This window comes from Ictidomys tridecemlineatus, chromosome 15 (assembly GCF_052094955.1).
Source record: "Ictidomys tridecemlineatus isolate mIctTri1 chromosome 15, mIctTri1.hap1, whole genome shotgun sequence".
In the NCBI taxonomy this organism is placed as follows: Eukaryota; Metazoa; Chordata; class Mammalia; order Rodentia; family Sciuridae; genus Ictidomys; species Ictidomys tridecemlineatus.
In genome coordinates, this window is record NC_135491.1 from 58025642 (window position 1) to 58046907 (window position 21266).

The 21266-nt window shown below is 66.0% G+C and overlaps 1 protein-coding gene and 1 long non-coding RNA gene across 6 annotated transcripts in view; one reads left to right on the forward strand and one right to left on the reverse strand.

Moving 5' to 3' along the window:
- The window catches only part of Gse1 (Gse1 coiled-coil protein), a 282134-nt gene that overhangs the window by 143990 nt on the left and 116878 nt on the right, over positions 1-21266 (forward strand). The gene's annotated exons all lie outside the window — the stretch shown is intronic.
- LOC144370942 (uncharacterized) lies at positions 1984-6411 on the reverse strand. The gene is made up of 2 exons (XR_013431071.1): positions 4558-6411; positions 1984-2613 (listed from the first exon to the last, which is right to left on the reverse strand). It is a non-coding gene; the product is annotated as an uncharacterized LOC144370942 (long non-coding RNA).

Genomic DNA, 21266 nt, shown 5'->3' on the forward strand with positions numbered 1-21266 from the left:
GGGACCTGGGGTTGGGTCCTGTCAGGACCCCCCACCTGCCCTTGCTGTGTTTCTGGAGTGACCCCTGGCCACCTCCCAAGGGCCAGCAGCCCCTCAGAGCCCTGACAGCGGTCCCCACGGTGGGCGCCTTACCCATGGGGTCCCTGCACCAGGGGGACTCGGAACTGTGGCTCAGACATTCCCTCCTGGGGCCTCGGTCTCCCACCCCAGGGGGGCCCCTCTGAGCCTGTGGGGGATCCTCCAGCCCCACCTTGGGGAGCCGTGAGGGGAGGCCACCCCCACCTGCCATGGCACAGTCAGAACACGGGTTGACACTCTCCGTCTCCACAGCCAGCGTCCACGTTCATGAGCCTCAGAGAACAGGGGGTGACACTGGTGCAGCACACGGTGACATGCAGGCCATCTGCACCGAGCTGAGCAGTGCCACCCAGACTTCCCCAGGAACCTCAGAGTGTGACCTAATTTGCATACAAGGCCTTTGCAGATGTAATTAGTTCTTGAGAGGAAATCGTCCTGCATTAGGATGGGCCCCAAATCCAATGACAGACGCCCTTGTAAGGGACAAAAGAGGAGGAGACAGACACAGAGGAGGAGGCCATGTGACAATGGAGCAGGGAGGCGAGCAGGGTGTGGCCAGATGCTGGGCGGCAGGGAGCAGCTGTCCCAGAGCTCCCAGGGGGCTGGCCTGCGCTCCCTGTCCAGCCCCAGGGCCTGAGGGAGCTCCTGCTATTGCCAGAGTGGCGCTGGGGACCCGGCCCAGCGAGGCCTGCGCAGGGGGACCAGGGGCTCCAGGCCAGTCTGGGCGACTTAGTGAGACCTGGCCTCGAAGTAGAAAGGCCTGGGCTGCGGCCGGGCAGGAGAGCCTTGCCAGGCCGTGAGGACCCGGTCAGTCCCCAGCGCTGCAGAGATGGAAGAGGTCTTAAGCGACCTTGTGGTCACTTGCCGACCCTGGGCACTGCTTCAGCTTCTATCCTTACGTATTTTTTAAATATGTCATGATATAAAATACCATCTAACGTCCCCCTGGGGACTCTGGGCACTGAGAGTGCGGACCTGGCTTTGGGGGCTGCAACCTGCCACCCGCCCGTGGAGGAACCGGCTCCTGCGGCTGGAGGGAGACTCTGCCAACTGTGATGCGCGCCCGAGCCCCGCGCCCGAGCCCTGCTCCCGGCCAGCAGCCGTCTGGGTGGCCACCTGCCTGTGGACAGGACTCCCTGGGGCCGCAGGCCGGTGGAGAGGGCCAGGGCATGTGTCCAGCCCTTAGCCCCTCCCGCCCCTGCTAGAGGGCGGCAGCTTGAGCCAGCCCAGCGGTGGCCTTGCCCACCTGTGGGGCCCTGGGGCATGGGCACAGCTGCATCTTGGACCAATTTGCAAGGGCCCGGGGCCGGTGGGCGGTCAGCCTTCCTCAGCCTTCCTCAGCCTGTGGAGCCGGTCACTCCTTCAGAGTCACAGTCCTATGGGCCAGCAGTGTCACATGACCCTCTGTGACTGTGTGCTGCAGTGGAACTGAGGCCAGCGGGAGGTTGGGTCTGCAGGGCCTGGCCACTGCAGGGCAGCTGGCCCCTGAGGCTCGCCCTGAGGCTCTGACCTGTCCCATGGCGCCAGGCTGTCACCCCGACCTCCATGCCCTGTGCCCTGTGGCCCCCGGGGCCCGGGCTGCTGCGAGGTGTCCGTGCCCCACCCCCACAGTTTGACCTAGAGCCCTCGGCCCGCCACAGCGGTGCCCGCATATGACACGGCTGGGGTCCCATGCAGGTGGCCAAGTGGCACTGCCTCCCCAGGGACCTGTGGGCTGGCAGGAAGTGCGGTGCCCCCTGGGAGGCCCTGCACCTCCCCGCCCAGCACCCCAGTGAGACCCTGGTGACCCAGTCAGGGTTCCTTTTAATCAAGGACACTTGGTGGTGTGATGTGGCAGCTTGCTAGTGTCCTTAGGAGGGAGGGAGCAGAGAGCCAAATGGAACCTCAGGAAAAAAAAAGATAAAGTAAGACCCAGTGAATCTTTAATAGCGGTGATCTCCTGACACGCCGAGCTGCCATCTGGCAGGCACAGCCCGCGGAGCCGGGGCTGTGAGGAGGGGCGGCCGCGGGGATCCTGCTGCCAGGCGGCATGCCCTCGTGGGCAGCTCCGTGGCCCGTCGGAGGGCCTGCCTGTGCCCGCTGCCCGCCCTGGGCTCTCTAGCTCGGCTCCGTCACCTGTAGGCGACGTCTGGTGACACCCAGCGACGGAGAGAGGGGCCGGTCCTCAGCACCCCAGCTCTCGTGCCTCCTCCAGGGCCAAAGGCCACCTTGTCCCAGCTGTGGGCACCCAGCACCTGGTAGGAGCAGCCTCCGCCTGCCACCCTGCAGGGCAGCGGCCGTGGCGGCATCATGCTGTGTGACGGGCTCTTGGGTTCATTGTTCACCCCACGTCGTTACCTGTCCACTCAAGGCCGGACCCGGCGCTGGGCCCTGATGGGGGGTCTCCAGTGTAATTCCTTAATGTGTCCCAGCACCGTGGAGCCAGACCCTCCTCCTCACGCTGGGCATGGTGGCCGCACTGTGATCCCAGCTACTCCGGTGGTTGAGGCAGGAGGATGGCAGAGTGGAGGCCAGTCTCAGCAGCTTAGTGAGACCCTGTCTCAAAATAAAAAATAAAAAGGGCTGAGGACGTGGCTCAGTGGTAGAGCACTCCTGGGTTCAGTCCCCAGCACCAAAAAACAAGACCCAAAACCATCTTCCTTGTCACGAGGACCGTCCTGTGCATTTAGGACGTCCAGCAGCATCTCTGGTCTCTGCCATTGGATGCCAGTAGCATTTCCCAGCTGTGACATCAGAACTGCCTCTGGACATTGGCAGGTGTCTCCTGGGGGGGGGGGTGCAAAATGGCCCCAGCTGAGAACGGGCCCCAGGTAGGTGTGTGAGTCTGTCAGGGTGGGATCTGAAACCTCCCACCGGCTCCTGGGCTGAAGCCTGGTCCCCAGTGCAGCAGTGTCCCGAGGCGGGGCCTGGGCAGTGACTGGGTCACAGGACTCTGCCACCTTAGTGAGTCCTGCTGCCAGCCTGCGTGCCCTCGTGGGCAGCTCCGTGGCCCGTCGGAGGGCCTGCCTGTGCCCTCTGCTGGCCCTGGGCTCTCTTAGCCCTTGATGGATTGAGCCCAGTCCGTATTTGGTGGCATTCTTGGGAGCTGGTGGCTGTAGGGGGTGGGGCCAGTTAGAAGAAGTGGCTCACTGGGCAGGGCCTGACCTACTGGAAGGGGGCCGTCCCGTCCCCGCTCCCTGCTTCCCACCTGTCTCTGCGCAGCCTGAGGAGCTCCCCCGGCCCAAGGCAGCGGGGTCGCAGGCCGTGACCTCAAACTCTCAACTCAAAATGAGCCTTTCTCCCGTTAAGCTCCTTCCCCGGGTACTTAGGGCAGGACGAACGGGCAGCTGAGGCAAGTTCCTGTGGCTGCTGTGACAAAGTAACCCAAACCCGCGGCTTCCGCGGGGAGAGCGCGTTCTTTGCAGCGCAGCAGGACGGAAGCCCCAAATCCGAGTGGTGCAGGGCCAGACCCCAGAGAGGCCGGTCCCTCCTCTGCCAGCTCCTGGAGGCTGCAGGCCTCACCAGGCCTCCTCCTCCAGGGCCTCCGTGGGTCTCGGTCTCCGTGCCGAGTCCCTGCCCGCAAGCTCCCCACACCCTGGTGGCCCACCCTGCTCGCTGCCACCCTCCCTGGCCCACGGGATCTTCCGCTGCGACCGCCTGGTGGAGGGTGGGCGCTGGGCAGGAGTCCCTCCCCCACAGCGCCAGCATCTGGGGTCCAGGCACCTGAGCGCCAGGCCTTGCCCATGCAGGCCTGGGCAGGGGAAGTCAGGATGAGGCCACACAGGTGTCACCACAGTGACAGGCGTTCAGAGCCCCCGAGGACAGGCAGGACGGGAGCACAGCAGCTGTAGCCGTGGGACCCCCGCACCAGGAACCCCTAGGGCCCGGGAGGAGGGTGGTCTCCCCTCCTGGAGCCCTGGCCCCCAGGCCGTGAGCACGCTGCTCTCCGTCGGCCCCAGCTGCGGTCGTGAGCTCAGCGCCAACCTCTGCACCTCTGCCTCCCTCCCTAGGGCTGCCGCTCCCAGGTTCTGGACAGACAGGTGCACGTGCCCTCAGCAAGAGCCTGACCCGCGTGGGGGCGGTGGCAGTGTCCCCGCTGTCCTGGGCGGGACCCTGTCTGCCCCTGGGTGCCGAGCTCGACGCCGGGAAGAAGCGGGTGCTGGGGAGCAGGCTGTTGGGTGAGGAGATTTGCGCACAGGGCCCTCCCTTCACACTGGTCTCCATTCCCCTGTCGCCCCTCGAGCCCTGCCCGACCCCTAACGGCACCAACAGCTCCCGTCGTCACTAATGCCAGCGAGGTCACCTCTCCAGAGTCGGCTTCATGGGGCAGCAGGCCCAGGTCTGGCCAGCAACACTGTGGGGGGGGCCCATGGAAAAGGAGCGAGTGGCTCAGGGGTCCACCCGGGCCCACCTGCTGGGGAGCCGCTGAACATGGCCCCCCGGACCCCTGGCACCGGTGGATACCCCACGCCAGGCCCAGAACTGCTCAGCCTCCCTCACCTGTCACCAGGCGGGAGACCCTGCCAGCTGGGCCATGGCCAAGGGCCTTTCGTGGACGCCTGGGCAGGACCCGGTCAGCCTCCCTGCGGCACGCCCTCTGGGTCAGACGTGCGCCAAAGCCAAAGCAATGACTCGGGTCCTTGCAATGGCACCTGCTTGGGGACCCATCCTGTGGCTTCGGGCCACCTTGGGGCCTGGTGAGGCCTGGCTCCAGGGGACAGCTCCTCTGTCCTTGGCAGAAGAATTTCTGGAAATTTCCCTTCTTTTCAAGGCTGGTGTGCAGCAGGGCCACTGCCCAGCCAAATGCCACCAAGTCCTCGGAAGTCCTGCTGCCTCTACATAGGGTCAGGCTCTCCCAGGTGCCCCCAAGGCCACGTCCACCTGTCTTCCCGGCTTGGCCTTCACTGGAGAACCTGGGGAGACGAAGCCTCCGGGGAAGGAGGCAGAGGTGCCGTGGAGGTCGGTGCGGCCTCCTGGGGCCGAGGAAGGTCAGTGCCAGCGCTAGAGTCCAAAGTCAAGGTGCAGAGGCACATGGCTGCCTTCCGGGCCTGGGTGGTTCCAGGCCGTAAGCCGTGACAGCAGAAGTCACGGGGAGTGTGGCGCTGTCTGCCCGTGAGGGGTGTTTGCAGGCCAGGGTGGACGGGAAGGGGTGACCCATGTCCAGGGCTCTGGGTGTGTGGGGTCCGCGGCCTGGGACGCAGGGCTCACCCGGGTGACCAGCAGGACCTCTGGCAGGACCCTTCACCTCAGATGCACTTTTCCAAATGAGGTCGCGTCTGCAGGCTTGGGAGGAGGGGGACAAGCCTCTGAGGGGCACCCTTCAGCCCGTGATGGGGCCAGCAGGGGGCTCTGAGTGATGACTTCCAGAGCTGTTGGGCTGTGGGGAGGGGGCTGCTGGCAGACACCGCCGAGACAGGGCAGCCTGGCCGCTGTGTTCCAGAAGGTCCCGGAGAGCCGGGGCAGGAGGAGCTCGCTGGCATGGCCCTGTGGGGTCGGGCTGGACCACGAGGTTCCGAGCTGAGGAGCCCCTGCTGCCATGTGGAGGCCGGAACAGGGGGCTGGGCAGGAGTGGGGAGACCAGTGAGTTGGCTACTGCCCAGGTCCAGGCCGGGGCCAGCAGGGAAGCGGGGAAGGAGGTGCGTTTGAGATTCCCACTAGCCCAGGGGAAAGCCGCGCCTCCGCCCTGTCAGCTGGCCCCCTGGGCCTCTGATCCTCTGGCCCCCTCCCCTCCTCCTCCCCATCTTGCCACGTGGGCAGCTGCTGTTCCTGGAGTCCAGGGGAACAGCTGGAGGTGCAGGGAGGGAGGCGGTGGGGACCCTGGGCCGGGCAGACACCAGCAGGGCGGTGCCGGTCAGGGCAGGAGTCACACTCCATTTCTCTCTCGCTGCATTTCCCGAGACTAACCTGAGGGCTGGTGCTGCCGCCTGGCCCAGGCGGGAGGCAGTGCCCGCTGTGCCCTCCCTGCCCTCCACCGCCCAGGGCCTGAAGCCCAGCCTCCAGGGCCCCGGGGGCCAGGGCAGCACTTGCCCCAGTCCCTGTGCCCATCCCAAAGGGCAGGTGCTTTGCGTGCCCAGCCCTCAGCCCTCAGCCGGCTAGACCTGATGGCCAGCCAGCCTCTTCTGCAGACGCGTCCAGTCTATCTCCTTGTCAGTCAGATGACCCCTTGTCCTCCCTGGCACCGCTGATGTGGCCCAGGGACAGTGACACTGGCCGATGGATTAATGGACCCCTCCACTGCCCTGGCCCCTTCAGATCCCCAGGCCCCGCAGGGAGGCCCCGTGTGGACAGGCCTCTGCTCTGGCCAAAGCTTGAATCTGCCTTGGAGGCTCCCTGAGGAGCTGCCCGTCACCAGCCCCCAGGGCCAGGCGGGGGCGGGGCCAGCAGGTGTGCAGGAGCCTGTGGGTCCAGCCCTGCAGCCTGGGATCACCAAGGGGGCTATTTACCAGGCTGCGGGCCTGGGCCTCAGTGGGGCTCGTTTGTGGGAGCCTCTTCCTGTCGGCAATGCCCACGCGTCCCTGGGAAGAGTGGGGACCCACCTGAGCTCTCTGCTCGGCACCCCAGCACCCCCTGGAAGTTTTGGCTTGAGGGCGGGGCCCTGCCGACCATTCTGGAATCATCTTCTCTGGGAGCAGCTGAGCCCTGGTGGGTCCCCCAGGGGCGGGGCCTGTGGAGCTGCAGGTCTCTGCCACCCCCCCGGGACCTCCCTGCCTTGCTCCGGTTTCAGTGTTATTTTGTGACCTGCCTGCTCCCTCCCAGCTGTCCCTGACCCGGCCAAACCTCCCTCCTCTCCCGAGCTCCTCCCCCAGGCTGATGTGGACAGAGCCAGTTGGCCAGCTCCAGATCCAGGCCCCGGCCTTGACCGCAGAGCAGCCCCACCACCAGGTGCCTCCGCATCCTTGTCTGTGAGGTGGCTCGCCACCTTTTTGAAAAGTTGGCTGAGATAAATGCGTGCTTACTAGTGTGGGTTTCCTGACGGGAGAGGCTGGTTTCAGACCCAGGAACTTGTGGGGGCAGAAAGGTGCAACGCTTGAGAAGGCTCCGAGGGGTGAATAGGGGTGTGGGGGGTTCTGGATTGTACCCAGGGATGCCCTGTGACTGACCTGCATTCCTAGACCTTTGGGGATTTATTTTTGCTTTGAGGCAGGGCCTTGCTGAGTCACCCGGCTGACCTGGAACTTGGAATCCTCCTGCCTCGGCCTCCTGAGTAGCTTGGCCAGCAGGCAGGAGTTTTCGAGACGGGAAGGAGCAGAAAAGGGCAGTTGAAGTCTAAGGGACCTGGCCAAGGAATTGAAGTCCACTGTGCACAGCTGCCTCTGAGGGCCAGCCTGGCCCTTCTTAAGGCCCGGGCCCCGTACCTAGAGTCCTTCCCTGACCACGCCCTCCTGGCCTTGCCTGAGTCCTTTAGTCTCTGGAGTCCTGTCCTCGCCCGTGGCAGACCTGCTCTGGCCAACGGTCCTCCTCCTCATCCTGCTCACGCAGGGCTCCAGGAGCTGAATAGGCCCGGGGGCCTCAGGCAGGTTGTTGCTGCTGCCCGGCAGAGGTTACTGGCCCCAGTGGTGGCCGGAACCTGCCCTGGGCCATACTCCCTCTGGGTGCTGAGTCCTGCCAGGGAGAGAGGGGCCTGTACCGCTGGACGGCGGCCACACAGGGGCTGGAAAGGGCTCAGCCCGGGAGAGGACGGCAGGCGGCCTGGACTTGACCCCCGACTTCCCTTGCACCCCAAGACCTGCTCAGCCACCCCTCTGTCGCTTGGCAGGGCCTCTGTGACGCTTGGACAGGAACGGTCCGGGGAGCGGGGACAAGGGTGGGGTGGCGGCCTGGGAGACTCCTCGGTTTCCCCACCCGTGGGCCTATCTGGCCCCTGCCCCTCACCAGCTGACGCAGGCCGCCGGCCGCTATCCTGTGGATCGAGTGTCTCCGAGGCGGCGGGCCGAGACCAGGGGCCTCCCGGCTGCACACCTGAGAACTTGCTGGCAAAGTGTTTGCTTAATTAATTGACTTTGCGAGAAGGAGCGCTCCCCGCGTGGATCACCAGCAGGCCCTGGCGCTCGCTGCCGGGTGCGGCGGATGCAAGACTAGACTGTAAATAAGGGTGCGATTGTTGCTTGAATAATTGAAGAATGTCGGAGACGGCAGCCCTCCGCCTGCACCCTCCGCCGCTGTCCTCCCGGCCTCTGGGCCTTCTCTCATGGTGGGCACTGCTCCGTGCTGCCAGGACCCCTCAGACCTCCAGGTCAGGGTGTGCGCCCAGGTTTCAGATGGGGAAACTGAGGCTGGGAGGTGAAAGGGCCTGGCTGGGGCTGGCGTAGGTGCAGTGGCTGGAGCAGGTGCGTTCTGGGCTGGGTGGGCCGGTGCTGTGGCCTGCAGGAGGTCACTCCCAAAGGCCCTTCAGGGTTGTTGGGCCTCGCCCCGGAAGGCCGGAGGCTCTGCAGAGGGGCCTCCCGAGCCTGTGGTTTTGTGCAGCTTGTGGGGCCTTTGTGCTGAGCAGGAGGCTGTCCCTCAGCAGAGCCTGTTGTTAAGGCCCTCCAGCTGGGGCAGCGCTGGGGGGCCCTCGGCCAGGTGTCCATCCCGCACACTGCCGTCCCCTGGGGACAGTAGCATTGGGGCTGGGACCCAATTTCCACTTCTGCGGGTGGTTGGCAGGTTTCTTCCAGGCACACACGGGTTTTTAGAATTAACATGTTGTATTTCGGCAGCGCTGGGCATCCAGCTGAGGAGGGAGGTGCGGGGGGCGTCCAGCCACAGAGCCACCCGCCCTGGTCACTGGCTAGAGAATCAGTTGATGTCGTCGTCCCTCCAGAGACAAAACAGGCAGCCAGTGTGCAGGCAGGTAGATGGTGAGGGTGCAGATGTGGCCCAGACCACAGGGGCCTGGGGCCCTGCCAAGGGGAGTCGGCCCCCGCAGGTCAGCTGTGTCCCCAAGCCCAGGGGGAGGGCTGGCAGCTCCGTGTGGTGACAGGGGGAAACAGAGGCTCAGGAGCCTCCCAAGCCACCTGGAGCCGCCTCCAACTGAGCTGCCCACCCAGGGGACCCTGGCCGCCCTGCCGGCTCTCGCCACCTCCTCCCGCAGGCTCCCAGGTCAGGGCCTTTGGTTCCTGGGGTGACAGCAGGATGGGGTGCCGCTCTCACCGCCCGGACAGGTGGCCTCCGCCTGCCCAGTCCTCAGCCTGCTCTCCTCAGCCTCCGTCCTAGGCCAGGCCCTGGGGACATACTGGCCCCGCTCCCCAGGTCACCCCCATCCACATGGGGTGGGAGGGCCAGTCCACACCACAGATAAGGAAAGGCAGGAGGCTGACAGGAAGCCACCTGAGACGTCCCCGGGAGGTGGAGAGTCAGCCAGGCTGCGGCCCCTTCCCACGCGCTGGAGACCTCATTCCTGCCTTTCCCAGAAGGCTTCAGAGGCCCAGAGAGGGAGAGCAGCTTGTCCCAGTCACACAGCAGGCTGAGCCAGGGCCAGCCCAGCCTTCTGTCAGTGGCTGTTGCCCGGGAGGTGAGAGCTGCTTCCCCTCCCCACCGCACCCCTGTCTTGATCTCCTCTTTCTGAGCAGGGAAGGAGGGAGTGGGCCCCTCCTCAGGCTGTGCCCGCGGCGACTGCCCGCCCGCCCACCGCCGCTCCTGGGAGGGCATCCTTCATCCCGCAGGCCCCGCCACCGCCGCATTAAGGACAGATGGATTGCAGCTAATGAGCCGGCTTGCGCCATTAACACTCAGAGCCTCCCGGATTAAAGCTGCGCACAGCCCGCCGGGCGCTTGTCTCTGCGAGGCGGGCGCCCGGCTCCGGCTGTGCGTCGGTGTGCCCGTAATTGTTCCTGTAATTGGGCCGCCTGCTCCTGGGGAGCCGCTGCCACCCTCCTGGGGACAGCCCTTCCCGCCCCAGCCCCTGCCCAGCCGTCCCCGTAGTGGGTCCCCGGTGCTGCTCACAGCCTCCGGAGGCCCCCAGGTCGCAGCCTCTGCACCCCGCCCCCTGCACACTCACATCACACCCCCAGGCTCACACTCACCCTCGCACCCTGCACGCTGCTCTGCACTCGGTTCACACACACCCCGAGTCCTCCCCACGTCCCCAGCGTCACGGGGGTCATGCTGTCCACCATGCCGGGTGGCCCTGGAGGGACATGGCCAGGGCAGGGGTGGCGCTGGGAGGTGGGAGGCGCCCTCCTCCATCTGGAATCCCAGGTTCTCGCAGCCGTGGCTCTGCCTCTCTGCCCGCCGCCTGCGGCTCCGTGGCTGCTGCACCTGGCCCAGGTGTGGAGTCCTGGGCTTTCGTGGGTCCCTTCCCGCCGGCCAGCCCCACCCCTCCCCTGCCCCAGGCCGGGCTCCTCCCTGGGGCCCACGTCCAGAGGTGCCCGCTGGTGCCCTCCCCGGCTGTCCCACTCTTCCCTGCCTGGCTGCCCGCTGCCCACGAGCTGTTTTAGGAGCCGTCCTGGCCGTGGGTGGCCGTCGGGCCTCTGCCTCCTGGTCTGCGAGGGGGACGGGTTCGGCTGCTGAGCGTTGCCCCAGGGCGAGGGCAAGGTCAGGGTCTCCTGAGTCTTCTCCCGGGGGCTTGTGCCCAGCCCTGTGCCCTCTTTAACGTGAGGCCGGCACCTTGATTGCTATTGGGTTTCTGCTCCATGTGGGCACCCAGGACACGCCATCTGCCACGTGGGAGGGGCGTGGGCAGGAGACTGGGAAGGGCCCGGATGCTGCCCCTGCCCTGGCAGATGGATGGGCAGTTTGTCCACTTGGGAAGAGACAAGGGGCAGCACAAGAGCAGCGGCGAGTGAGGGCCACCCCACCTCCCGCAGCCCCCTCCTCACCCTGGGAAGGGTCCCTGCCGAGCCAGAGTGACGGCCCCTGGCGCCCACACCTGGTGCCACCCCACACAGCTGCGTTTCAGGACCTCACGGGGAGGTTCCCGAGGAGGCTGGCTGGGCCATCGCTCGTGCCTGGGCGGCTGGCCTGCTGGACGCGTGCTGTCCCAGTGGGGTCCCGGTGGGGTCCCGGCAGCCTGGACACGCCTCCCGCTCTCCCTGGGCTGCCAAGGCGCCGCGCTGGGTGCGGGCAGAGCAGGGCTGGCCCCGCTGTCCCTGTAGGCTGGCCTCGGCTCCCGGTGCAGCCGGAAGGCCCCAGGACAGAAGGGGGACCGGCTCAGGGCCAGGTGTGGGAAGGATAGGGACCTTCAGGTCACTGCTCCCTGGGGACGGTGGCCTTGGGCAGGCAGGGGAGGGGCCGTGGCAGACCCCGCGTGACCTTAGGTGACTTACCCTCTGGAGCCAGCTGCCCCCCCCCCCCGGTTTCTGGCCCTGCCGAGGGCCCTCAGAAAGGACCTGTCACTTTGCCCTCAAGCCCTGTCCTCCCGTGTCACCTTGGCTTTCTGCAGAGCCGTGGCCACAAACACCAGGAGGCGACTGTGGGGCTCCCAGCAGACAATCACGGGCAGCTGGGGAATGGCCACGAGTGGCTCATGAGTCAAGAGACCAGGGTCACTGTGACCTTGCGGAGGAGTTGGTGTGACCTGGCACCCCCCGTGGCTGGAGGGCGGAGGAGGGGACACGGCCATCCACCACCTTCCCGGGCCTTGTCCTCCTGCCCACCTCGTTGTCCCACAGGGCCTTTCACCTCCCCTGAGCTCAGCTCCTCTGCCTCTGCACTTACTGAGCGCCTACTGTGTGCTTCCACGCATGCCCACGGTGTGCAGGGAGGAGGGGACCTGGCCCCGTTTTTAGCCCTTTGCTACTGGTGCAGCCACTGTGCCCTGAGGCCTGAGGGCTTGGGCACGCTCAGCTCTAGGAATCAAATCGCAGGGTCTAGCTGGGGGAGGGCTCTGGCTTGTCCCCCTGCCTTGTGTGCAGACCCCAGGACTTAAGTGACTTTTTGGTTACAAAGCGGCTCACAGCGGGGGATAGGAGGGTGGGCGGATGCACTAGGAGCCTAGTGCTGTGACAGCAGGCTTCCAGACACCGTGAAGTTGGACTTGGGTTTTGAGGGATGCTTAGGAGTTTTCTAGGCAGGCAACAGGTCAGAGTGTGGAAGACCCTGGAGGAGGGTCTGGGGTACCCAAGTGCAGTTCAAGGAGACCAGAGAATTAAGTAAGGGCTGCTCGGCCCAGGGAAGGGGACTGGAGGCAGGTGACCTCTTGGAGCCCAGTTGGGGCTGGTCAGGGAGGGGAGGAGAGGTGAGTGGGAGACCCCCTCCAGCAGCCCCCAGGGGGAAGCGTGTGCGGGAGGCCGGCAGCCTCGGGTGCCTGTGGGTTCTCATTGATTTATTTTCCATGGTACAAAGTTCACAAGGAAAAGCAGGCCCACAGCGTCGCAGAGGGGAACTCGTGGGTGGGGACAGAGAGGGCCCTGCATCTGCCCTGGCGGGTGCTCGTCACCAGCCACGGGGACCCAGGTGACTAGGGAATGGAATTTTTGGCCTTCCTTGATGTGAGCTAGATACCCTTTGGACTTAGAATGCCAGCCGGTGACCAGTGGCCAGTGGTCTCCCCAGAAGCACAGCCCCCGCCGGGCAGCGCTCTGCCTCCCACCAGCCCAGGCCCTGCCTCTTGGGCTTTCCAGCCGGGCTGTCACTGATCTTGGTGCCTGGGTGGCTCTCATGCCTGGGGGTCACTGCAGACTCGTCCTGCCATGGAAGGTGCCTGCCCGGGAACCAAGTGGCCATGTTCAGCAGCATCTGTCTGGGCATCGCAGGGGACAGGCTGCAGAAGCCCCCACGTCACCTCTCCAGGGAGCGTGGCCTGCAGCGGACCCAGGCGTGCGGCCCCACGTCCCCATAAGCTAAGTTCCTAAGCAGCGCCGCCTCCTGTAAAGAGCACAGACCTGCACAGGCAGGTCCCCAGGGCCGTGGCTCAGGCCTCTTTATCCTGGGTGAGGAGTGTCCCCCTAAATTTCACACCTACCGGAAGCTGCACTTGTCACTTTGTTTAGAAACAGGCCTTTGCCAACGTATCCAGCTGCGGTCACCCTGGCGCAGGGTGGGCCTGGGTCTGAGGGGACGGAGACACACCTGCGGGCCCTGTGAAGCGTGAAATGGGCCAGAGGACCTCCTGGGCCTCCCGGGGGACATGGCACTGCCCACACCTGGCTTCCGTCTTCTGGCCTTCAGACCTGGCCTGCAGGGTCTCTGTTGTCCCCCTGCCCTGCCCACTGGCCCTTGTTTGCCGTGGTGGCCCTGGAAATGTAGGGGCGCCGTGGGGGCTGTAGGCTGGTGCTGCCTTAGTGCCCGTGGCCGAGTCTCCCGTGAGCTGCAGATTCCCTCCCGGGGCCTGCGTTGTGGTCACTGATGGGGACAGTGCTGCAGATCAGCAGCAGCCTCGAAGCGCTCGCCCAGGGCAGGTGGCCCAGGACCAGGAGGCTCGGCTCTGCACCCAGACGGGGCTGCCTGACTGTGCCACCTGGCGCACACCCTGGGCCTTGGTCTCCCGTGTGGGGAGGGAGCCTCGGGGTGGGGGGCGGGCTGTCTGCAGAGACGCCCATCCCTGCCGGCCCACCAGGCCAGGTTCAGAGGGTGGCCCTGGGCAGGGCTCAGGTGGGGCTGGCAGGTGGAAGAGCCCCTCAGGCTGTCACCACAGTGACAAACGCTCCTAGGCCTCATGCTGCCTCCCCAGTGGGGATCCTGGGCGGGGCAGGGCGCGTCCCTGCCACCACCCTGGCTCAGAGCTCCGTGTCCATCAGCAGAGGCTGTGCTGTGGGCAGGGATGGTGCCGGGCCTGCAGGGCCATTGCCTTAGATCATTTTACGGAGAACCTATGTAAAATAAAAGGCCTTTAATCACATTTGTATCCATTCCCAGCCTCCGTAAATCAATTTGAATTGAGCTGGGTGCCACGGCCACAGCTGATTAGCGCGTGTGTGTGTGTGGTCAGATTGATGCTGGCCCCGTCTGCTGGAGGGGCACGGTCATCAGCCACCGCAGGCGCCTCCCCGCTGCAGGGCTGGACTCTGCACCCGACCTGCCTCAGGGCAGCCGGTCTCTCCTGGCCTCCTGTGGACCTCAAGTCCTCTCCAGTGGTTCCTGCTGGTGACGGGTGCAGCCGGGCAGAGCCCACGGGCCCTGCTCACTGCCCAGCTCCCCATACCCTCCCTGCTGGGGCCTTGGGCAGCAAGGGGAGCAGGACTTCTGTGTCCCTTCGCCTGGTGTTTGGTGAGCGCCTGCTGGCTGTGGGGGACGTGGGCTCCCCCTCGGGACAGGCAGGACACCGGGTGCAGCCGGGGAAGGGGGACTGGAGACCGGGGCCGGCAGGAGGGTACTTGCAGGGTTAGGAGACGGGTCCTGGGAGAGCCCTGGTGCAGAGGTGGCGCTGAGTGAGGGTCGAAGGCGCCAGGGGGCCAGCCCACAGCAGAGGCCCAGCAGAGCCCAGCCGCTCTGGACCGGGCCCGTGGATGTGAAAGCAGGAGGCCTGGGCAGTGGCCTGGGTGCAGGGGCACAGCTGGTCCTGGGCTGGTGAGCAGGCGCTAGGCCAGCTCCTGCCTGGGAACGGGCAGTGCAGTGGCCGCGTGGGCAGCCTGGAGCCCACTGTGCGCTGAGCAGGGGCCGAGAGTGGGGTCACTTAGGAGTGGCTGGTGGCCGGGCCTGTGCTGACACCATGTGGCTTGGCCCGTGTGGACGGAAGCTGCTTCCTGCCACCCTGTTGTGCCCACATGGGTCCTGGCACTGCCATGAGCACTCCAAGGCCCGGGGACCCCTTTCTGCTCACCTTAGCACCTCCAAGTTAGGGGCTAAGGACCTGGGCCTGGGAAGCTGGCCACTGGCCACACCTACCCTGGACGCAGCTGGCGCCAGTCAGGCGTGGCCAGAGCCCGGCTGGACCTGCTTTTCCTGCTGTCAGATGGCTCTCTGGCTGGGGCACGGGCACCTTGAGGGCAGGTGTGTTTGATCTATAAATAAACGAGGGCAGGTTCTGTCGGGGCGGCCGCTGGCCAGGAGCCCAGGTCAGCCCAGGTCAGCCCAGGTCAGCCCGCGTGGCTCCTGCGACCCCGGCTCCGGCCCTGGTTTTCTGTTGTGGGTTTTGTTCCTGACGGAACCCGGGCCTCGAGTGCTCGGCAGCGCTCTGCCGTGAGCCGCCCCGGCCCGTCTGGCCTCCCTTTGCCGTCTCCCGCCTCAGGTCAGAGGCGAGCGCCCCCACCCTGGGGCCTCATCCCCACCAAGTCCCCCAGCTCAGCCTCTGCCCTCACCACATGGCAGTTGTCTGTCCCAGAAGTGACCCAGCGCATCCTTACCTGGTGCCTGCTGGGCGCCAGCCTCTTATCCAGAGCCTCGGCCTCCGCCCCATTCAACGTCCAGAACAGCTCAGGAGGCAGGGACGACGTGTGGCTCTGGGCCTGTCTTCCTTTCTGAGATGGCACCGTGCTGGGTCCCCATGACGAGCGCCCATTCTAGAGGTACCTGCTGAGCACCCGCCATGTGCCTGGAGCTGGGCACACAGCAGGCCGTGTGGGTGCTCCGCCCCAGAGGGGCGCACGCTCTGTGTGTGTTGGGGGGTGACAGTAAATACATGTGATCACCCGACTGTGACATCAGGAGGGACGTGGGGGCAGGGCAGAGGACAGCTGGGCTGGGGGTCTCCCGTGTCTCCTCCCCAGCACACTGACTGGGGGTCCCAGGTGCCGTGCCGTCTCTAGGGGTCCCCGACAAGCTGTCCAGGGGCCGGGAGGGGGCCGAAGACCACAAAAGAATGTCTCCCCTCCACTCTGGAGGCCAGAAGCCCTGGATCGAGGTGTTGGGAGTCCACTTCCCACTGAGGGCTCCAGGGCTGGGGGTCCTCCTGCTTCTCAGTCCTGGGGCCCCCCGGGGTCCCTTGGCTCGTGACCTCATCACTGCCATCCCTGCCCCTGACTTCCGGAAGCTTCCTTCACATCTTCACGTCTCCTTCAAAGGGCACCGGTCACTTGGGGTCCACCTACTCTAAGAACATGACCTCAGCCAGGCGCAGTGGCCCATGCCTGTCATCCCAGCGGCTCAGGAGGCCGAGGCAGGAGGACGGCGAGTTCAAGGCCAGCCTCAGCAGAGGCGAGGTGCTCAGCGACTCAGTGAGGCCCGTCTCTAAATAAAGTGCCAATAGCGCTGGGGAGCGGCTCAGTGGTGGAGTGTCCCGAGTTCAATCCCCAGTACCCCCATAAGAAAGAACATGACCTCATCTGAGTCTCCCCCCTCTCAAGGACCCCACTCCCAGATGAGGTCCCATACTGGGTTCTGGGGGACGTGACTTTGGGGACACTTGCTCCCAGTGCACTTGACTCTGGAAGACGTAATAGCTCGGCAAGCCTGACCCTCCTCTGGGGAGCCTGGCCCCTGCTCAAGGTGCCACCAGTGGAGCGGTGGTGGCCCAGCCCTTGCCCCACGTGGCGCCCGCCCTCGGCCTGTCCACTTGCTGCCCACGTGGGCCCAGCAGGAGTTTCTGGGTCAGGCGGTGATCTGGGGACCGTTTCCAGCATTGCATTATTTATGCCGCGGTGACGCTAGTGTTCCCTGGTCCTCTGGGGAGGGGCAGGGAGGGAGGGGAGGCAGATGGCCGTGGCCAGCTCCCCCCAAACCCAGGGTGGGTCCCTGAAGCCCCTGAGCCTGTGGGAGCCAGTTTGGGGGCCCTGCCCATGAGGTCAGCCCTGTGCGGCTCCGGCCCCAGGCTCCACTGGCTGCTCAGGGCCACTGGCCGGTCCCCGGGAGTGTGCTTCGGAACTAGGCCGCGGGCAGAGCCAGGCCTGAGCAAGGCCTCCCGGAGGCTGGCGGAGGGGAGGAGGCGCGGCCTGCCCCCATGCTCCAGAGAGGACCCCAAACTGGGAGACCAGGCATAATCTGTCCCATGTCCTTGTACCTCTGACTCCTCGTTTGTTCGTCAGGAGCCCCGATGGCACCTGCCTGAGGCTCACTGAGAGGCCCCAGGAGGGATCATGGCTGTGGAGGTGGATCTGGGTGTGGAGTACGGACAGATGCTCGTGGGGGAGGGGCATGGCCCGGGGCACGGGTCTCCCTCTTCCTCTCCCCTGGGCCGAGCCGACGGTGACAGTGACTTGACCCTGTTTCCCGGAGGTGAAAGGTCCCCACTTTGCAGCCAGCGGTATTCCCAGAGCCATCCGTCTTCCCGGGTGCCGTCAGCCGGGAGAGTGAGGGGCGGGCAGGGGTGGTCACAACAGGTCTGTGCCGCCTGAGCACACCGCTGACACCGAGCGCCAGGGGACGCTGAGGCCGGGAGGCTCCCCGAGAGCAGGGCCGTAAATACCGTGCAGAAGCTTCCAGAGAGGAGCTGAGATGGGGGCGGGGTTACTGTGCCAGAGAGAGGGACGGACACTGGGGTCAGGGGTGGGAGCTGCTGCGTCTGCAGATGGGCGGCTGCTGGTCAGGGGACCGGCCAGCAGGCTCGGGCAGCCTTGTCACGCCGAGGCTAGAGGTGGAGCTGCGGGGAAGGGGCATGGTGGCGGGAGCCAGGGCCGCGCTGCCCTCCGTGCGGGCAGGGAGATGCCGCTCGAGCCCCAGGAGGGGTAGGGCCAGGGCGGCTGTCCCACTCAGGCGCCCGAAACAAATGTCCCTCTCCTGTGCTGTTGCCCAGCCAGCGGGGGCAGGCGGCCCTCGTGCAGTGGTGTCTCAGGGTGTCCGATTCGCCTGGGCCCTTCCCTGCCCACCAGGCCATCACGTGAGCGCCCCGTGGCCTCGCCTGGACACCCGCCTCCCTTGGCTGACAACAGGCAGGGCGCTGGGTGGCCACTGGGCTGCCCACGTCCTGTGTGACCTGGAACGAGGGCCTTGCCTGGCCCTCGGTGTCCTTGCCTGCAGCGTGGGGCTGCGCACTGGGGCAGGGTGGTGGGCTGTCGGGATGTCCTGCCCGTCGGCCGCACCTGGCCGAGGCCACCCTGTGCGTCCCTTGCAGCCGTGTGCAGCGGCTCTCCTCCCAGCAGCGGCTCAGCAGGCGCCTGCTCACGGGGCCTCGGGCCTGGGGCAGCGGGTATGGCACAGTCACCTCCGTGAGGCCTGTCACGACCCCAGCTCCAAGTAAGGTCCCCTCACAGCCGAGCTGGGACAAGGACACGACTCTTTGGGAGACACAGTCCAGACCAGCACTTCGCTCAGGGCCGAAAGCCAGGAGACTGGGGCACACTGCCCACCAGGGCCGGCGCCCCACACCCGGGGGCAGCAGCGCGGCCTCTTGCCTCCGGGTGAGGGAGGCGCTCTTCTTACCCCGTCCTGCAGACAGGGACACTGGGGCCAGGAGCTGAGGCCACCGTGACCCACACGTTCCCACGGGAGACCTACAGACACGCGTGGGCACCACACACAGGGCCGAGGACAACGCACTGTGGACATGCCTCCCCCCACAGGAGCGTGGTGCACACACACTCACACGTGGGTCCCGAGGGCAGAGGGCACCTGCCACAGATCCCGTGAGGAGCCCTTTGCCCTCCCCACCATCAGCATGAGATGTGACAGCAGTGGCCGCAGGAGCCGCGGTGGCACCCGCGGTGGCACCCGCGGTGGCGGCAGCTATGGCAGGGTCTCTGCAGCGGGCTTTGGCTTCTTCTGTGGGGACTTGTGTGGCTGGCCGGGGACGGCCACGGGCAAGCCCGGCTGGGTTCCACAGAAGGGCCCGCCCAGTCCAGCCACAGCATCTGCAGGGCGGGAGGTCAGCGTGGTCAGCAGCGGGCTGCTTGCCCGAGGTGACAGGGCGGGAGAGGCAGGAGCCAGGGACGCGTGACCTCTGCCTGGGTGGGTGGGGCTTGGTGGAGGTGGGGCCCGTTCTGGCGGGGTGGGGGGTGCAGGGGGCCGCAGGGCTTCCAGCTGGAGGCACCCCTGCCTGCACAGGACTGGGGACAGGTGGTGGCCCTGAGGTTGAGGCCTAGGGCACGTGGCGGGGTCGGGAAGGTGGTGAGGTGCCCTCAGAATGAGCCCAGGAGGTGGGACTTGGAGCCCACCCTGGGAAATGAAGATGGGGCCGGGTGGCGCTCAGGGGTGGCGCTCAGGCTTAGCGTGTCCCCAGCCCTGGGTTCAAGCCCGGCACCAAAAAAGGAAAAAAGAAGATGGTGACTAGTTTGTTTTGCCGTTGACTTTGTTTTTTCCCACCGTGGGGCGCTGGGGTGCTGGGGTGCTGTCGCGCTCCCTCCACTCCTGAGCGGAAGCCTCCCTGGTAGCGGGGCTCCAGTTGTGCCCCCTGCACCAGCTGCAGGCACAACCACGCGCCACCAGAGCTGCCCACGGTGCCTTCTGTAGCCGCGGTCAGCCCCTGGATGTGACCGTGATGGCCGTGGCTGGCACAGTCATGGAGAAATGGCAGCAGGAAGGGAGGTCTCGCTCCTGGAGAAGCAGGTGGCGGTGGTACAAGACCCGCCAGGTGCCCAGCTCCCGTCAGGAAAGGCCCGCTGAGGACCTCAGGAGGTCCCCACGCCAGGCGGGCCACAGAGATGCTGGTTTCTGCAGGGACCACCCCACACCCCCCAGGGGCACCGGGGAGGAGGCCCAAGCACTGCAGCGGCCGGAGGGCACCGGCCTCTGGGTGGGGGCGCCCAGCGGGGAGGCTGCTTCCTCTCCCGTCCTGGGGAAGGGAGACGGAATGTGTCTCTGTGTCTCGTGGTTCCCGTGAATTCCCTGCAGACCCCCGGGGACGTGATAAACAGGTCTTTGCATCCTGGCGCTGGTTAATTTGTTTTCAATAGGTTTCAATCAATTACGTGTGGTCCTGGGGAGGGAGGTGCACCAGTAATTGGCTGAAATAAATCACTCTGCGCTTCAAAGGCGGCTCGCGCTGAGCCGCTCACAGCCCGGCCTTGATTCCTAATAAACAGGCATGTTTGTCCCCCACCCCGGTCCCCGAGCTCTGTGGGAGCCCCCGCCAAGGGTCCGGGAGGAGGGGCGCGGCGTGACCATGATGGCTCTGGCCAGGCCTCAGAGGGCACCGAGTCAGAGTGCCAGCCGAGCCGGCCAGGCCTGCCTCGCGGCCCCCACCCGTCAATGTCCTGGGGCTGCCGAAATGAAGCACCCAAAGCGGGGATCCCGAGGGAGACCTCTTCCTGGTTCTGGAGGGTGGAATCTGAGATGAGGAGTCGGAGGGCTGTGCCCCTCTGCAGGCCCAGGAGGCTCCTGTGCCTCTTCCAGCTCGGGGGCCACCGGCGATCTGTGGGGTCCCTCGGCCTCTGTCCCTTACGGCCACTGTCCTGGGCCTCGTCTGTGAGGACCCACAGTCATGTTGGAGTCGGGGTCTGTCACAGCATGACCCCGACCAAGGCCACCACGGCTGCCAGGACCCTGTGTCCAAACCGGCCTCAGCCACAGGGCTGTGGTGGGGACCCAGGCGTGTCTGCAGGGCGACCAGTTCAGCCCCGGTGCCCACTCTCGGTGGGGAGCGCCAGGGCATGGGCTGACCGCACTGTCGCGGCCCAGCGGCCCTGCCGCCCCTGCCTCCTCCACAGCTGGGCGAGGAGGCCCCCGGGGGGTGATTCTGTCTGAGCCTCAGGCCTGGAACTCCTCTGTGGCCGGCAGATGAGCTCCCCTTCCCACGGTCATCTCCGGTGGACCACCTTGATGGGGCTGCGGAGGGGACCTGTCGGCTGCTGGCCCTGGGACCTGAAAGGCTCCCAGGGAAGCTGGCCTTCCTGAGACCAGCCAGTTCCTGGCCTCCAAATGGCGCTTCAGGTTCTCAGCCTCTCCCTGTGACTGGGGGTTCTGCGTCCCCCAGGTATGAGCCCCTCTCCATCTGCAGGGGGTCAGAGAGGGAGGAGCCAGCCGGGCGGGGGCTCTGGGTGTCCTTGGAGCCTCAGGGGCACGTCCAGTCTGTGTGCAGGGGTCCTTTCAAAGCCTAAACAGGGCCATAAAGAGCCACTCGTCCCAAGATGAGCCAGGACTGTGTCCTCAGGAAGATACAGCACAGGGCAGATGTGACACAGCCTCAGGCGGCAGTGGGCACGGGGGGGGGGGGGGGGGGTCTGGGGAGAGAGGGTGGGACAGGCCCCTCCCACCTGAACAGAGGGGAGGAAGCCGCGCTGGCGCTGGGGAGTGTTCCCCACAGAGAGAGCAGCAAATGCAAAGGCCCTGAGGTCGGAGCTCTCCTCCTGTTGGCAGAACACAGAGGGGGTGGAAACCCCTGACCAAGGAGCCCGAGCTTTCTGGAGCCCGGAACCTTCTCCCTGGGCCGCTCTGGTATCTGCACCTCCAGGCTGGACCCTTATGTTTCCACACTGGAGTCTTGGCCAGGGCCACACACCCACATGGCCCCTGGGGGGGGGCTGCCCAGGGTGGAAAGGTGTGGG